Source organism: Papaver somniferum, unplaced genomic scaffold (genome assembly GCF_003573695.1).
Source record: "Papaver somniferum cultivar HN1 unplaced genomic scaffold, ASM357369v1 unplaced-scaffold_128, whole genome shotgun sequence".
Classification (NCBI taxonomy): Eukaryota; Viridiplantae; Streptophyta; class Magnoliopsida; order Ranunculales; family Papaveraceae; genus Papaver; species Papaver somniferum.
In genome coordinates, this window is record NW_020621936.1 from 5,867,778 (window position 1) to 5,885,685 (window position 17,908).

Genomic DNA, 17,908 nt, shown 5'->3' on the forward strand with positions numbered 1-17,908 from the left:
TTATTTCAGGGTCATACATCGGCAATGAAGCATATAATCCCACAGTGGAGATATTTTACATGCTTTTTCAACAGAAAATCACAACAACAGTAAGTATCCCCCCACCTTGCAGATTACACTTTTCTAGAACCCTTAAAACTACTCTGGACGATGTTATTGCCAAACCATCGAACCTGGATGTGTGATTGAAACTCCTTCTTTTACCGGCATATACCTTAAACCTATACATTCCTAAATGTGCCGCTGAGGAACGTTCAGGGACCCGCAAGAAACTGCAGACTGCAGCTATTAATTAATCAGGCACTGGTGAAATGGAACGAACCACATGGGTGTTATCAGTTGACACAAAAGATGCTTGCTCTGTCTATGCCAAAACTCAGACCCATTTCATCCGCCAAGAAGCCGAAGAAAGACACCAACATCGAGGCTTGTAGGAGAAAAATTGGCTATGGTCATTACTCCGCAGTTATACGTATCGTCTCCTCTAATGGAGTTGTACCCTCAACTCCTGACACTCTGCACGAGCTACAACTTAAACATCTAGATGCTCGTGCTCCTGTGATCCCTGCAGAGTGTATCTTAGCTGAAGCATTTGCAGTCAATACCACGTCTGTCCTAGCCGCTATTAAAAGCTTCCGTAAAGGCACTTCGTGCGGCGGGGACGGCTTAAGAGCGCAACATTTACTCGATGCCATGAGTGGCCCGACTGCATCCATTGCAGATGAACTTCTACATTCCATAGCTCGATTTGTGAACTTGCGGATGCATGGAAATACCCGTTTGTGCTTGGAAAATATGTTGCTAGTGCACCGTTGACGCCACTGATTAAACCAGGAGGGGGCTTAAGGCTGATTGCTGTGGGCACCATTTAGTGCAAGTTGTGCTCAAAACTTGCAACCTCCTCAGTTTGTAAAGATATAGCATCATACCTGGGTTCTTATCAGTTCGGAGTGGGAATACCTTGTGGAGGAGAAAGCATCATACACGCATCCAATAAGCTATTAGAGCTCAAAGGTAATGACCCTAGTATGACAATGTTGCTAATCGATTTCTCCAACACTTTCAACATGGTCGACAATTCAATTATCATTAGGGAAGTCAGAGCTCGTTGTCCCAACATCTCGAAGTGGATTGAATTCTGTTATTCATCTCCGTCTAAGCTCTACTACAACGATGTTGCATTGTCTTCAGCACAATGGGTCTAACAGGGCGATCCTATTAGCCATCTACTATTCGCTTTAGCACTACAACCGATTGCTGAAATGATTGCTACACAATGCTCTCTAGCTTTCCATGCCTGGTATCTAGAAGATGGCAAAATAGCAGGGGACACATTGGAGGTAGCTAAAGCATTGAGTATTCTACGCACTGAAGGACCACGCAGAGGCCTGCATCTGAACTTGTCCAAAACCGAGATGTTCTGGCCATCTTACGATCCCAGAAGAAATGACATTAATGTCTTCCCTGCCCAGATTAGTGCACAAACTTTGGGAGTAAAACTGCTAGGAGGGCCTGTCAGTCTCGACCTGCAATTTTTCTGAGATATGGTTCAGTGCAGGGTCGATAAAACAGTGCAGTTGATGAACAAGATTCAAAAACTACAAGACCCACAGGTCGAACTACTTTTGTTACGAAACTGTAGTGGAGTCTCGATGATATACTTCACCTTAATGACTACTTGTACACAATACCTACAACCTGCGGCCTCGAACTTAGACTTGCATCTCATGCAGCATTTACGCATGATAATTATTGGCGATGGATCCGGTTTCGGTCCTGTGCAGCAACGTATTGCAACTCTGCCCATGAAACATGGTGGTCTCGGAATTCTCATAATGGCTGATACCGTCTCATACTGCTACCTCTCCTCGTGTACTCAGACATGGCATCTTCAATTTTCCATCTTAGCCTGTATTGATGCCCTGTATTCTTGTGTTAATTACAATCACGCTCTGCTAACATACACACAGGTTGTTGGTCTCTCTCTCTCCGACTTTAACATCAACGACGCTGCCCCCAGTTTATGCGCAAACTAGCAGCAAACTACTTTGGTGTTGTCACGAAAACTTTACCAACAACCTTTTCCTTAACAGAGCGCGACTTATTCCTATGGCACCGCAACGGTATTCCTCATGCTTTGGACTTCCTCAAGGCAGTTCCTATTCAGGGGCTTGGTCAATCCATCGGGCCTAGGAAGTTTCGTGTGGTACTCCAATACCGCCTTGGCATACATCTATTCGACGATGACATCCTATGCTCATGTTGCAACAAACCAATGGACATCTTTGGAGATCATGCCATACACTGCGCCAAGGATGTGGGGCTTAAATACCGGCATGATGGCGTGAGAGATGTTTTTTTGGATATATGTTACAAAGCCGGTGTACCTGCCAGAAAAGAAGCCTCCCTCGGCCTTCGATCTAAATCGGCCAAGGATCTTAAACCAGCGGACATTCTTGTACTAATTGGGAAAACAGGAAGGATGTTTGCTTTGGCGTCACTGGCGTCTCTCCCTTACCAAACGCTAGTACTCGCAACTTTACTTCTGGACACGCAATCTCCATGGAAATTACCCGCAAACGAAATAAGTACCTTGACAAGTGCTCCTCTCATGAATATGGTTTTGGCGTACGTGCATTCTCAACTCTAGGGGAATTAGGGGATGATAAAATTTATTTTTTGAACAGATTAAGGAACTTCCTTATAAGATATGATGTGAATCATAAGATAGGTGGTGCTCTTTTTCATAGAATAGACATTGCGATTCAAAAGGTGTTGGCGCCCAGCTTGTCGCTAGGCTTCCCACCACAAACTTGTAATAGACATCTTGGTTTTTTTCAATAAATGCCATGGATGGCTCCATTTTTTATATATATAGACAAGTAAAATATTAATATGGGAAAAATTAATAAAAAAAGATGATCGGATAAAAAAATTTATGGTTTATGGAAGAAAAATATGAAAATAAATTGGAAAAAGATTTTATATTTTGAATAAGATCATGGGATTTAAAGTTACTTATGCTAAAACTGCATACGCCGATCATAAATATAGAGAGGGATAAATACTAATTTTGATAAATTTTCCTACACATAAATATCAGTTTGTAGCATTATAATCTTCCTTAGACTCGTTTGACTCTTCATGTTCTTCAAGAAAATAAGATCATTTTGGGTTTATAAGAAAATATTTAGATCATCCAATTCTTCTTCTGACCTAGCATGATGAATAACTCTAACCGATCTACCTAAACTGACTACAATTTGTAATTTAGTGATATTGCATGGCGAAAGCAATTGCAAACATTAGTAATACAAGGAAAATCCTCTCCTTGAAGTAACCGATAACTCACTCCAATCTAAGAGTTACTACAACTCTAATCCAATAGTTAAAGGTAGATAATGGTTTATAACCAATAAATTGGATCAATAAGATTATAATGATAAACGAGCAAAAATTGCTTCTACAAGAACAGACCATTTGGTACTTATACTACGACCAAACCCTAATAATAAATTCCTAATAATTTTAACAAATCTTATCAAATATATAAATATCTAACACCTCATATGATCTAATATCTTCCCTTTTATTGGACCCTTACTTAAACAGGGAAAGATATGCAAATCCTGCGAGACTTGGAAACTTGACCTAGCCACTATGACAAGTTTGGATACGTCACTTATCAGGCTTTCCCATGGCGATTAAATTCTCCCCGAGTTTACCACCATCAGTAACAGCCACATAATCACCATCAGCATCAACGCATAAAACCTTATTGGGAAGCATTTTTTCTTGTCGGTTGTCGCTTAGTTGGTAGTACTGTGACTTTCGTCCCCCATCAATAGAACTTATATGTATTGTCCTCTCCATGAAATAGAACATCCACATCATACAGTCACGGTCGTCCCAAAAGAACATGGCACAAATTAATGTTTATCACTTCACAGATAATAACATCACGATAAACCTTCTCAAAAGCATTTTGAATCTTAAAGACTTGTTCAATCCTGGTTTATAAACTAGTTTTGATCCAGACGACACGATAACCATGGGATGTGGTTATGTCGGTAAACAGAGTCCTCGAACTATATTCCAAGAAATAAGATTTTCTATACTCCCGCTATCAATAATAAATTCACATACCTTTTCTAGAATGATGACTTCGAATTTAAAAAACTTGTTTGTATGAGTAACTTTTTCAATTCTTAGAGCTAGTAGCACCCTTCTGTTCTCCGTCACGATACAACATTTTTCTTACCACTAGGACAACTACCACATCATTGGCATAAACTTATTCCTAACTCATTTCAGCCCAATATACTGGTCTTCATCACCTTCAACTGCTGCAGTTTGACATTTTTTAGGATACTCGTTTGAGTGATGTCCCAGTAGTCTACATAGGTAACACATATCATTCATTGTGCTGGAATAAGGTTTATTATTTTTTTAATGCTGGTGTTGTGGATGACTCAATGGAAGGGCCTATGTTGTCATAAAATGTTTGTTGACTTTTATTGTTCTGTAAAAACTTTGTATTTCGGGTCCCTTTTCTGCTCAGATTTCACCCATTCCTTAAGTTGTTTCTCTATTTTTTGAGCAAGAGCGACAACTTTCAATTACAGTACAAATGGACTACGATTAAAGAGCTTCAGTGATCTTCATCCTCAAACCACTGATGTACCGATAGACTAGTTGATCTTCAGTTTCAGGGAGGTTAACTCTCACACCTATCTGGTAAATTCTTCCCTATAATCATTCATTGATCTCTTACCTTGTGAGCATTGTTGGTAGTTTTGAAAAAGTTTCTGCGACAACCAGGAGGGAGGAATCAGATCTTCATCATTCGACCCATTTGGGGCCATGAGGTGATTGCAGGTTCTCCTCTAAGCCTTATGTTGTGTTCGGTTTGTCTCCATCATGTACCTTCCCTTCCCTTGAGTTTGTAAGCAACCATATTCACTCAATGTGATTTTGGAATTCGCACAGGTTCAAAAAAAAATCTCAATATATGCAATGTAATCGAGGAATCCCTCCATATGATACCGTATTGTCTGGGTACGTCCAATTTCATCTTGTAGGCTGAGCTTGGGTCAACTTCTTCATGAAAAGTATCATGTGGGAAGGATTCATCAATAAAGTTTTCAGAACCTAAATCATCTTCGTAATCGATAAGAATACGACGATACTTTTCTCTTGTTGATGGTGGATTTTCAACAAAGGACAAAACCGTAAAATCGTGATATTGCATGTCGACTTCAGGCATGTGACGATTCATATCTTACGAAGCCATGATGAACATGTTCTTGAAAGGCCTCCACTAGCCGAGCGTTCGACACCATGCATTTCATCATGACCTCTATGTAAAATAACATAATTGGGCGGTTCTCCGTAAGATTGAGAACAGTAACGCCTTCAGGACGTCGGTGACACTCATTGTTCCCTAACTACATGAGAGAGACCCACCTCTACACAGAAGAACGATTGGGCGGTTCTCCGTAATATTGAGAGCAATAACGCCTTCAGGACGTCGGTGACACTCACTGTTCCCTGACTATGTAGAGAGAACGTGTATAGATCCAGGCGGTTCTCCGTAGATTGAGAGCAATAACGTCTTCAGGACTTCGGCAACACTCGCTGTCTCTTGACTATGCACCTTCAGAACGGATATGACGCTTTGACTGGCTAATATTCCTTATATAATAGATTAATTCTACCGCGACATTCACCACTGAATTCCTAAAAGATAATCTACTTTATCTCATTACTCCGATTTCATGATCGAATCCACGGCTGATCTCATGGAATGGTAATAGATAATCTCATTACTCCGATTTCATGATCGAATTCACGGCTGATCTCATGAAATGGTAATAATATTATTACTCCGATTTCATGATCGAATCCACGGCCGATCTCATGGAATGGTAATATTTAATTACTCTGATTCTATGGTCGAATACACGATCCCATGGAATGGTAATATTCGACTCTATTATTCCGAATCCATGGTCGAATCCACGGCTGATCCTATGGATTGATAATAAACAACTACTCACTTTTATTACTCAGTTTCATGAATCATTCTCCACTGAATTTCATAAATTAGTAATAAATACTCAACAATCGGGCATCTGGACCATCACTGAGTAAGCCCCACCAAAATGGTGCAAGTATACTACAATGATGCACGACTGAGCTGCATTCAAAAATAGGAGAAACAATAAATCATAATAAAATAATAAGAGGCGCCATGGGCCGGGCCCACCGGCCGTGCCCTAGCCGTGGCCGGTCCCATGCCTCTTCCACTATTTCCCTTATTTTATTATTTTCATGAACTCATGAAAACTCCTTGATTTTAGAAACTTTCCTTGTTTGTGCAAAACTCATGAATTCTCCATAACTTCATGGATTCATGAAAGATAATAATATAAAATTAGGAGAGGTGTGCGGGACCGGGCAACCTAGCCGGTCGGCCATGCCCAAGCCGTGGCCGGTCCCACACCTTACAATTCTTGGTCTTTTATAATTATTATTTCCCAATTTCATGAAACTCCTTCGTTTCAACAAAAACTCATGGATTCTCCATAATATCACGGTTTCATGAAATAATAATATAAAATTAGGGAAAGGTGTGCGGGATCGGGCAACATAGACGGCCGTCCATGCCCTAGCCGTGGCCGGTCCCACACCTTGCAATCCCTAGTCTTTTATAATTATTATTTTCCTTAATTCATGAAATTCCTTAGTTTGAGCAAAATTCATGATTCCTTCATATTATCTCAAATTTTTTTTCGAATCATGAAAAACCAAAAGCCAACATGGTCACACGACCGGATAGCCTCTCACGACAATTTCAAATGTTAAATACTCTTATTTTAATATTTACAAAATATTGATCAGTTGAGCATACATGCTCATTCCAACAAAAATCAAGAATTTCAGTCAAGGTGAAACTCTTCTGAAAATTCACAATGTTGCTCGAACGCACATCGAAAAATACTGAAACTCTCAGTACGGAAACACAGACACATGGCAACACGTGCATTCCTTCTTGACCGACCAGGGTCATCCCTAAGGCTTGCACAAAGCCGGTCCCACACGTTTTTCATAATTCTGACCTAATTTGCTCAATCGCTCACACTGGGCCCAAATTCTCTCCAACTAACCTGGGGATATGCTCAATCGACCATCAGCTGGTCCCACACCCCTAAGGGCCGGCTTCATGCCTTCTTGGCCGGTTACTCACTTCTCCATAAATCGGGTTTTATCACCTAATGCTCAATCGAGCAACTATTTTTAAGGAATGATGAAACCGGCATTTTATCATCATTCTTTCACCACTGATCAACTGAATACCCTGGTGCATGCTCGCTCAAAGCATTTGAAATCACATAGACGCCCATAGTTTCGTGTGGTCGGTCCCTCTATCACTCATGACCAATTTTCAGCAATTCACTAATTGACGAACAATTGATCAAAATTAGGGTTTCGAACAAACGCTCCACGAAATCATCATTCTGAGCAAGTTCAAACATTAATAAATTTATGATTGATCCAAAAATAAGCATTCAGATTAATTATATAATATTCGGTAGTCTACCAATATTTTATTGGGTCACGGCACCAGTAAATAATTCGTCGAATTGAGCAATACCTGCTCAGTTACTCGAATATTGATCCAACTATCAATATTCAGTAATTTATCAGTAATTCGTCGAATTGAGCAATACTTGCTCAGTTGCTCGAATATTGATCCAACTATCAATATTCAGTAATTTATCAGTAATTCGTCAAATTGAGAAATACCTTCTCAGTTACTCGAATATTGATCCAACTATCAATATTCAGTAATTTATCAGTAATTCGTCAAATTGAGCAATACCTGCTCAGTTGCTCGAATATTGATCCAACTATCAATATTCAGTAATTTATCAGTAATTCGACGAATTGAGCAATACTTGCTCAATTGCTCGAATATTGATCCAACTATCAATATTCAGTAATTTATCAGTAATTCGTCGAATTTAGCAATACTTGCTCAATTGCTCGAATAGATCCAACTATCAATATTCAGTAACTTATCAGTAATTCGTCGAATTGAGCAATACTTGCTCAGTTGCTTGAATAATCCATATATATTCAGTAATACACCAATATTCAACAACTCGTCAAATTTACAATGTTTTCTCAGACGAGCAATATTAACATTCATGAATCATTGAGCATTTTTCAATCATGCTCGATTCAACAAAATCTAGACTCATTGTCTAATCAGTGACTAATTAAAACACGCCTGCCTTGCAGACTCCACGATTCGTGAGACATCAGTCACGTCACAAATGGGGGATACTACTTATGGTTTTGGTCTGGTGGTCTACGGCACGTGGATTTATGCACGACGAGAAATGTGCGTAAGTCGTGCAAACGGTTGAAGTAGTTAGCAAAGTAGTGGGTGCACGATCAGTCAAGTCTCCACTCGACATGGAACTGACGTTACCACGATCTCCCACTTTCCCACTCTTTCACTCAAGAAACCGTCACACTTATAGGGATCAATGTGTTCACTACTCTGACAATATAAATAGGTCTCTGAATCCATGATTGAGGACAACATTCGTCTAACAAGAATATTACGAGTAATCACTCTCGAGAATTCATCAATCCATCAGAGCTTATTCAAACTTCGTAGTTTATCAATTATTGCAAAAACCTTCGACACCTCCACATCATTGATTCCACACAATTCTCAGCTTCCCTCCTATAGATCAACCCATCTCCCTCTTTGTGACCGAATTGACTCTGAAACGGACATTGTCTTGGTTTAGGCTGGATTCCTACAGATTGATCTCTTGAATCTAAGAACTCCCTTTGCAGTGCATCTGTGTGAGGTTTAGCAGTTTGCTCGACTGAGGAGTCTCGACCGCACGCTCGACTCTTCACTTCCCTAAAAACCAGTAAATTGTTTTCCCCCATCCACAGATTAGCGACCACAGTGGGAGATTAATCTCTCGGTGGCAATCTCTCATTTTCGCAAAATGGTTGATCTTAGGTCAGGTTCAGTTACAAATCCTAACACAAATAACACTAGCACTAGCAACAACGATGGAAATCCAGAAACTATTCCCGCTTCCCATAGTGGTGATGACACTACTCCTCCTCACACCAATGTCGAAAGTCATCCTCTTTTCAGCCGGCATCCTGAGGAGCTCAGAGAAAATCCACCCATCATCGCTGATCTCATGAAAGTCCAGGAAGTTCGCGCCAAAAATCAAACTGATATGGCTACTAATCAAAAGGAGTTATGTGACTATCTTAAAACTCTCACTGATAAGATGTCAGAAAAAACTCAGGAGAAGGGAAAAGGAAAGGAAACTTCTCCAACTACGGATCCCGAAGCTATTTCGGTCCCTGACGATGATGAATCCCGCAAAGCTGCAGAACCTGAACCTGCCGGTTTTATCACTCGTGAATACCTGGAACGTTTTATGGAGAATCGGGGAAAGGTCCATACACCGACCGTGCACCGTCATCAGCCTCCATACCCTGATGCCACACAAAGAATCCCTCTCGAAGGGTTACACCTCTCCAACGTTCACACTCTACAATGAAACAGGAAATGCTCAAGAACACGTTTCTCGATTCTTGGAAGCATTAGGAGAGCATGAACACAACCATGTTGTCCGTATGAAGGAGTTTTCAAAATCCCTGACGGGTCGAGCGTATACTTGGTACAACAACATTGCACCAGGAAGCATAGCCAATTGGGGAGAAATGATTAATGCTTTTTACAGGAAATACTTCTTTATTTCTGAGAAGATTACCCTTTCTGACTTAGGAAGGATGGCTCAGAAGACTAATGAAAACCCGAATGACTATGTGAAGAGGTTCAGGATTCAAGCTTTCGATTGTCATGATCCTAATGTTAATGAACAACAATTGGTCGACTTGTGCATCAACGGGATGGTTCCTGTTTACAGAGCCCTGCTGGAAAATCTCCGATTTCAAACTTTTATGGAGTTTCATGAAGCTTCCAAGCGATCAACAACTACTGCTCCAGCTTTGTTAGAACGAACCAAAACTGTCAAAGTCGAGGAACCGAACGCTCGAAGTAACACCAACAGGTATTTAATCAACAAACAGTACAATGTTGAAGCTTCCATGAATGTTGTTGAAGGGAGCAAGAGAAAAGCTGAAGCACAACAACATAAGAATGTTTCTCCAACTTCTCACCCTCTGAAAGCTCCAAGGAATGACAACCAGACTAGAAACGCACAACCACCAGTTCAGCAGAATGATCAGGAAGTGTCTGCCTTCCCTTTTCTTATTGAAGAAGTGATCGAACTATTGGAAGTCTGGATCCAAGACGGTGCGATCAAATTACCTCATGTCAAGAAGGAACCAACTGAGGAACAGATCGAAAATGCACGCTACTGCCATTTCCATAGGTATGTCAGTCATCCGACAAGTGATTGCAGAACCTTGAAGCGCATATTCAAAGAAAAGGTTGACTCAGGAGAACTGGGGACTGAAGGAGTACATAGAAATCCTCTCTCAATCAGAACATTCACACTCTCTGAACAACCGGTCAAAGAAGCAGTTCAGTCATTGATCGAACACGTTTTCGAATTGCTTTATTTGTCGAATGCTCAAAGGGAAGATATGTTCACATCTCTAAACCATGTAGTACCTGGGAAGCGTTTACTTATCCCATAAGTACTCCCTGAACCTCCATCCACAGACAAGGAGATGTATGACTGGAGACTTCTCACCACAGTCCGTACCAAAGGAAACGAATTCAAGCGAGCGTTGGTCGACGTTGGAACTGCTGTTAACATCATCCCTTTGAAAACCCTCAGAGCTGCTGGCATCACTCGACAAGAAGCAACTCATGCCCTATCTCAGTCAGAGACCATGAAAGAATTTCCAGAGATGCTTACGGTTACATCATTCTCAAGATAAGAAATGATTCAACCTGGACAGAAACTAAATTCTTTATAATAAGAGAGGATCTGGGATATGACATGATTCTCGGCCGAGCATGGATTCATGATGGAAAATTTTCTGCGGTATCTTCATCTTCAGTTGCGCAATTCTCCGTTGAAGAAAGCTCTGACTCGGTTCCGCGCTCAGGAAAAGTCGAAGCCTTGATGGAACTCACACAAAAACCTGGGGAAAACTCCCACGAATTCTTCAGCAGGTTCCGCGCTCAGGCAAGTCTTATTCCCCCTGATGCATATGTATTACCAACTTTCAAATACATTACCCTAGTCCGATGACTCAGTTCTGCTCAAAATCTAGCTATCACCAGGCGCTATGAGTGGTTAGTCTCACCTAAACAATACTTCACCAAATGGTTAGACGCGAAACCTCTTCAAGTCCATCATCTCACTAACACGGTCATCGCTAGGATAATGACTGAGTTTCACAATCAATATCCTAAATATTCTCCTTTGCACGAGTGTCCACATATGCCCCAGAATTGGAAAGCTCCACCAACATGGAATCCTACTGTACAGGGAATTCCAAACCAGCAAAAAATATTCAAAGCACGGGCAACCAAGCCTAACAAATTTTATGAAGGATATTTGGTTCTTAAGGCAACCAGAAGCAATTTGCATTCCACAAAGAGTTCTAACTGAGAAGGACCTTTCATGATTGCTAAGTCAGTTGCTGGAGGATACTACAAATTGGCTAACATCAAGGGCAAGACAAGTATACCAGTGATTCATGAGAATTGGCTGAAGATTTTTAACGCATGAAGCATTCAACATTGGGTGTTTTATGTCCAAGACAGACGCTCAACACATCTGGCGTTTGCGTCTTATGATTTTCTTTTACCTGTATTTTCAATTCCTCCAAAACCTTTGCAATACTTGCATCCAGTATTTGAATTCAGCAATTTATCAAAGTTCTTTTATTTAAGAAATCTCTTTCAAACCCAAATCCAAAATAAAATCCTTAGTCACTCATAAATTCAAAACCAAAATAAAATCTCACATCTCTCAGAAGTTCAAAGTTCAAGAGATCATGGAAACAAAACTAAAGAAATCCATCAAAGTACGATTTCTTCTTCTCGGCATTCTCCAAGACTTGCAAAGCCGTTTTCTCCAACTCCAGCTTTTGAGTCAACTCAGTAATCTTGGTCATTTTCTCCACCACAGCATCACTGGTAAAAGGTATATTCTTCACTACTGCATCCTTGATGGTGTTGATCTTCTGGCGAAGCCACTTCAAGTTAAAGCCAAGTCTCTCAGCGTTATCCAAGTTATACTCCCAATCAAAGAGTATTGGCGATCTTAGGGAAATATTTCAAACCATGAGAAAATATAAGATGCGAGTAAACCCGGCCAAATGCACTTTTTGGGTTACTTCGAGTAAGTTTATGAGATACATAATCACTGATAAAGGTATAGAAGCCGACCAGAAAACATTAGGGCTGTGTTGGAAATGCCGTCCCCGGTGACAATAAAAGATGTACATCGGTTAAACGGAAACTTGGCAGCATTAAGGAGATTCATTTCACGGTCCTCAGATAAATGTAAAGACTTCTTCAGGACGTTAAGAAAAGGAGAAAAATTCAAATGGAGCGAGGAGTGTGAGGATGCATTCCAAAAGATCAAGCAACATCTCGCGAGCCTACCAGTGTTGCAAAGACCCGAGCCCGATGAAGTGCTTACCCTATATCTTGGAGCAACAAGTTATGCCATAAGTACGGTCTTAGTTAAAAATGTGGGGGCAGAAGAGAAGCCCGTGTACTTCATAAGCAAAACCATGAACCCGGCGGAGAAGAACTACACCAGAATTGAGCAATTGATACTGGCATTAGTATTTGCAACATAAAAACTTCGAACGTACTTCCAAACTCACAGAATTCGAGTGCTTACGAAGTCTTCCATAGAATCAGTGCTCGACAATGCAGCGAGGTCAAGAAGGATCTCTAAATGGAGTGCTCAAATCAAACAGTTCGATATCTTCTATGAGATGAGAACGACAGTAAAGGCACAGGCAGTGGCCGACTTTCTGGAAGATTTCCCTTTAGACGTTGAGGACGAAATTGAAGACATTCTGGGCATGGAAGAAGACCGAGAACTCCGACCTCCTTGAAACTTGCAGTCCGACGCGATGGGAAGTCTTCGTCGACGAGTCGTCCAATAAAGACGGGTCAGGCCTAGGTCTAGTCTTCACCACGCCAAAGGGGAAGAAGATGGTTCACTCCTTTAGGCTCGAATTTAAGGCAACAAACAATGACACCGAGTACGAGGCCGTGATACATGCTTTACGGATGATAGTAGAAATGGGGATTCAATATGTGAGACTGAATAAGGACTCTCAGCTGGTCATTAGGCAGATCAATGGGCAGTATGCTATACATGACCCGATATTACAGAAGTATGGGGAGCTCTCCCAATTTTATATCGGCCAGATACCAAACATCAAGTTCCGACATATCTGAAGAAAAGATAATCGACATTCGGATGCACTGGCATATATCGCCTCCATGTTAATAGACCCGAGCATTCAAGGCATCAGAGTCATGAGAGTCCTGATGCCATCTGTACCTGAGCCAGTAGACACAAAAGCATATGTGGCGGTAACTACAGCTGATAAATACGAAAACGACGACTAGCGAAAACCCATTCACCAATATCTGGAGACGGGTGAGTTGCCTAAAGGACGACCCGAGATCAACAAAATTAAAAGTAAAGCAACGACATACGAACTATGAGATGGTGTTCTGTATAGGAAGTCTTACCTAGGGCCACTGTTAAGGTGCATAAGCAAAGAAGAAGGGCATTCAATATTAAATGAGCTACATTATGGGGCCGCGTGCAATCACAGCTCGGGTCGGAGCCTGGCAGCCCGAGCTAAGACCATGGGATACTTTTGGCCCTACATGAAAGAAGATGCAAAGCACATGGCATTAATCTGCGATGAATGCCAAAAGTTAGGAAAAAAGATACATGCGCCTGCAATAACTCTGAACTCAGTGATCAGCCCCTGTCCCTTTGCCAAATGGGGGATCGATATCGTAGGACTCTTACACGTCGGGTCGGGGCATAGAAAATATTTGATCTTGGCTACTGACTACTTCACCAAATGGGTGGAGGCTGCACCACTAAGGAACATTCGGGATAAAGACGTTTTTCGCTTCATCTGGGAATACATCATCTGTCGTTTCGGCATGCCAGCGGCAATTGTCTCGTCCAATGGAAAACAACTCCAAGGAAAAAACATTGACCTATTGTTTAACACCTATAACATCCGCAAGAGCAAGGCAACGCCCATTTACCCGCAAAGTAGTGGGCAGGCCGAGATCACAAACAAATTCATCGCCGACAATCTGAAGAAGAAGTTGGACGAATAATATGGCGAGTGGTGAGAGGAGCTCTACAATGTTCTGTGGGCATATAGGACCACCCGCAGGGACGCGACAGGCTTATCACCTTTTATGATAACATATGGAACCAAAGCCATCCTTCCAACTGAGGAAATGATACCTACTACAAGGACCGAGGCATGGAGAAAGAACATCTCAACAGACCTTATTTTGGCTAAGCTCGATGATTTGGAAGAAACTAGAGAAATGGCCTTACAAAAAAATGGAAAACTACCAACGGAGATTACAACGTGAATACAACAAACGAGTTCGACGGAGAGAATTTCAACCCAGACAATTGGTATTGAAATAGATACCCAGCTATGAGCGCGACAACAAAGGCGAGAAACTAGCAGCACGATGGGGCGGACCATATACCATTGTGGAAAAAGTTGGAGAATGGGCGTACAAGATACTGAAACCAGATGGAACACCCGAACCACGACCGTGGAACATTCGACGCCTAAAGCTATATCACCCATGAGTGTTGTGTAAAAAGGTATGATACTCTGTCATTTATTTCCTTAAAAATCCATGTGGGGTAGGGGATGTGATAATTGCGTCTAATGGTCATTCGTACTCTGGGCGACGGCAGTGTGCAAGTGCCGAGGTGACTTACACTCGAATGGACATTCGTACTCGGGGCGATGGCAGTGTGCAAGTGTCGAGGTGTCTTACACTAGACGGGCTATTCGAACTCGGGGCAGTGGCAGTGTCCAAGTGCCGAGGTAGCCTAAGGGCCTTGGTGGTTGGAAACCAATGGTCGATTGTCGGGGCATAAGTACTCGACAGTCGAGCATACAACATTGCTCCCATCGCAAGTGGCCGAAATGACTTGCCCGAGATAGTTAACTGATAACTCCTTGGGGATATCGAGCCAATAAAACTTAGGAGTGACTGAATACCCTACCACTAGATCAAAATGACGGTGATGAGATACCTCAATCGGGACATGGCATTGGGCCCGATGACCCTCCCTGTTGAGTGTGTTCGACAGAAACGAAATTTACACTAACACATTAAAACATTTTGTTGCAGGAAATAATAAATCCACCATAAATAAAGAGCCATAGTAACACAAGCAAAAAATGTCAAGCAACAAGAAAACAACCGATCGGCGACGCAACACCCCATCAAAGAAAATTGTCAGAAAAGATGAAGATGTTCGAGCGAATTACAGCCCAACATAAGGAGCACAATAGTGGCGCAGCACTACAAAAGACCTACCTATGCTTTGGGCGGAACTGATCCCGAACCCGGCCTCTTAGCAGCAGCATCGGCCCGTTTATTTTCCATAACTGCCTTCACACCTTCTTTCACCTTGGCAACAAGCTCGGTGTTGAATTTCTCTTTCTCTGCAGCAAGATCTCGAGTCAGTTGAGTCAATGCCGCCTCAGCAGTAGCTACCTGTCTGAGTAGTTGAGTCTCCCTCGCCTTCAGCCGAGCAGTCTCCTCCTCCAAAGACTTCACTTTTCCTTGTTCAACTGCAGAGGAGGAAATACGATTAGTAATTGGGGAACTAACATTATCACATAAAAATACAAACAAACACAACACAACATAGACGACAACACCTTCAAGCAAGGGAAAAACTACTTTAATGGTTTCCTCTATATTAAGTAAACTACACTCGAGAGCCGAGATCTTAGCAGTTAACTCGTTGTAGTGTCTCTCGTTGAATTCATTGGTGGGGCAATATTTTTTGTGGTCGCTCCAGCTAGCCTTATGTCGATCATGAGCCAACTGCAGGCCCGAAAACTGAGCCTGAACCCACTCCAAATTTCGGGATACCTCATCAAACTGTCGAAGTTTCTCCCTTAATTCTTGGTTAGACCTTTCAGCAATATCTTTCTCTTTCAGTATCCGTTTACGATCAACATGCAAATCCCTAATCTGAAGTCTCAACCTACCACACTGACTTTCCAAGTTGTCAGCCAATAACGTTTTATCGGCAGCAATCCCTTGGGCACGAGACAAATTCATCCGAAGGTTGTCCATCTTTTCCGGCACATACTCAAATCTCTGATATCGAAGTAGCTCATCTCGAAGTTACTCGAGATAGGCCTCTTGACGATCTATCTTGTCATCCTTATTTGCAATTATTTGGTGGAGATTGGCAACGTGGCTCAGTTCAATGTCCAATTTTCTCTTTAACAGACGATATTACGAAGTAGCATCGACATCTATACTAGACATATCGGCTAATAAGATAATTCTAAACTCATGATATTTTCGAGCAAATACCTTGGGTCTCGGCCAGTTGCTTCTCTAACTCTCGGGTTCGCTCTTGCTCTCGCTTTAATTGAAGATGAAGACTCTCCTTTTCTGCTAGCTCCCTTCGCCGAAGAGCAGCATCCAACAAATCCATATTGGCAGCCTGAGAACATTATGAGCATTAAAAACCATCCCACGTTATAAATATACGGTTAAAGAAACACAACTCACCATCTGATCAAAAGTCCCTTTCAGACCGGTAGAATATAAAGATACGACATCGATCATATGATCATCGGATGGAGAGGAAAGTCGGGAGCAGTGAGAGCCCTCAAAGAATTGCACATCGGTACCGAGATAGTAAAGAAGGTGTTCCCACCCGAGCTCGGGGCAGAAATAACATGAGGGACATTTTCCAACACCTCGCCCCCAGGAACAACATTTTCTTCACCAACACCAGACTCTTCTGCCTGCGTCGGCTCCTCTTTCTCGCCCGCACCACCAATACCATCCTCCTCATCAAATAGATCTTCATCATCATCACCATAAGATACCATAATCACAACACCATCGGCGAGGGTGACACTTCTACCAGAAGACTGCTGGGGCATAACCTTCCCTGGGGAAAACTCACCGCCCTTCGGTTCTTTCCCCTTTCCACTAGGCTTACCACCTACAACGGTAGAAGAAACATCAGAAGATTTCTGAGGAAACTTCCTCATAAAATGAGACAAGGGAAGCCGATCGTCGGGATCCTCACCAGCAGTCGCCGAAATATTCTCCACATTTCCCCTATCAGCTTTCGATTTTTGCATATGAGTCTTCGTGAGATCCATTCAAGGAAGCAAATAGGTGAAAGTACATGTATTAGAGGTAGAGAAGTATATTTGTTACCTTCCCTGTCTCTCCCTCGACTCTTGTGCTAGGACCTCTATCCCTCTTCTTAGAAACCGAAGCCTTAAATTGACTGCTTTGAGACTGAGGCTGCAAAACAAGAATAGATCAAAACATGGCCCATCTAGATACCCGGGACGACAAAGTCATAACAGGCGAAGCAACTTACCCGATCGACGTTTACCACCCAAAATGGATAGGGGTCGGCTGGAGGAGGAAGTCGGCCACTCAGAAGAGGACCATAAATAGTAAGAGGGACGCGATCCCAAGCAACATCACTGGTATGACGGGCGTGCTTGTTAGAAGTTCCTCTCTCTGGATCCTCATCCAAAAACAGCTTCCTGACACCCTCAGGGAGAGTCTTATGACGATGAGGACTAGCAGCAAAACCAACAAGATCTCCATTACTGGAAGTTCCAC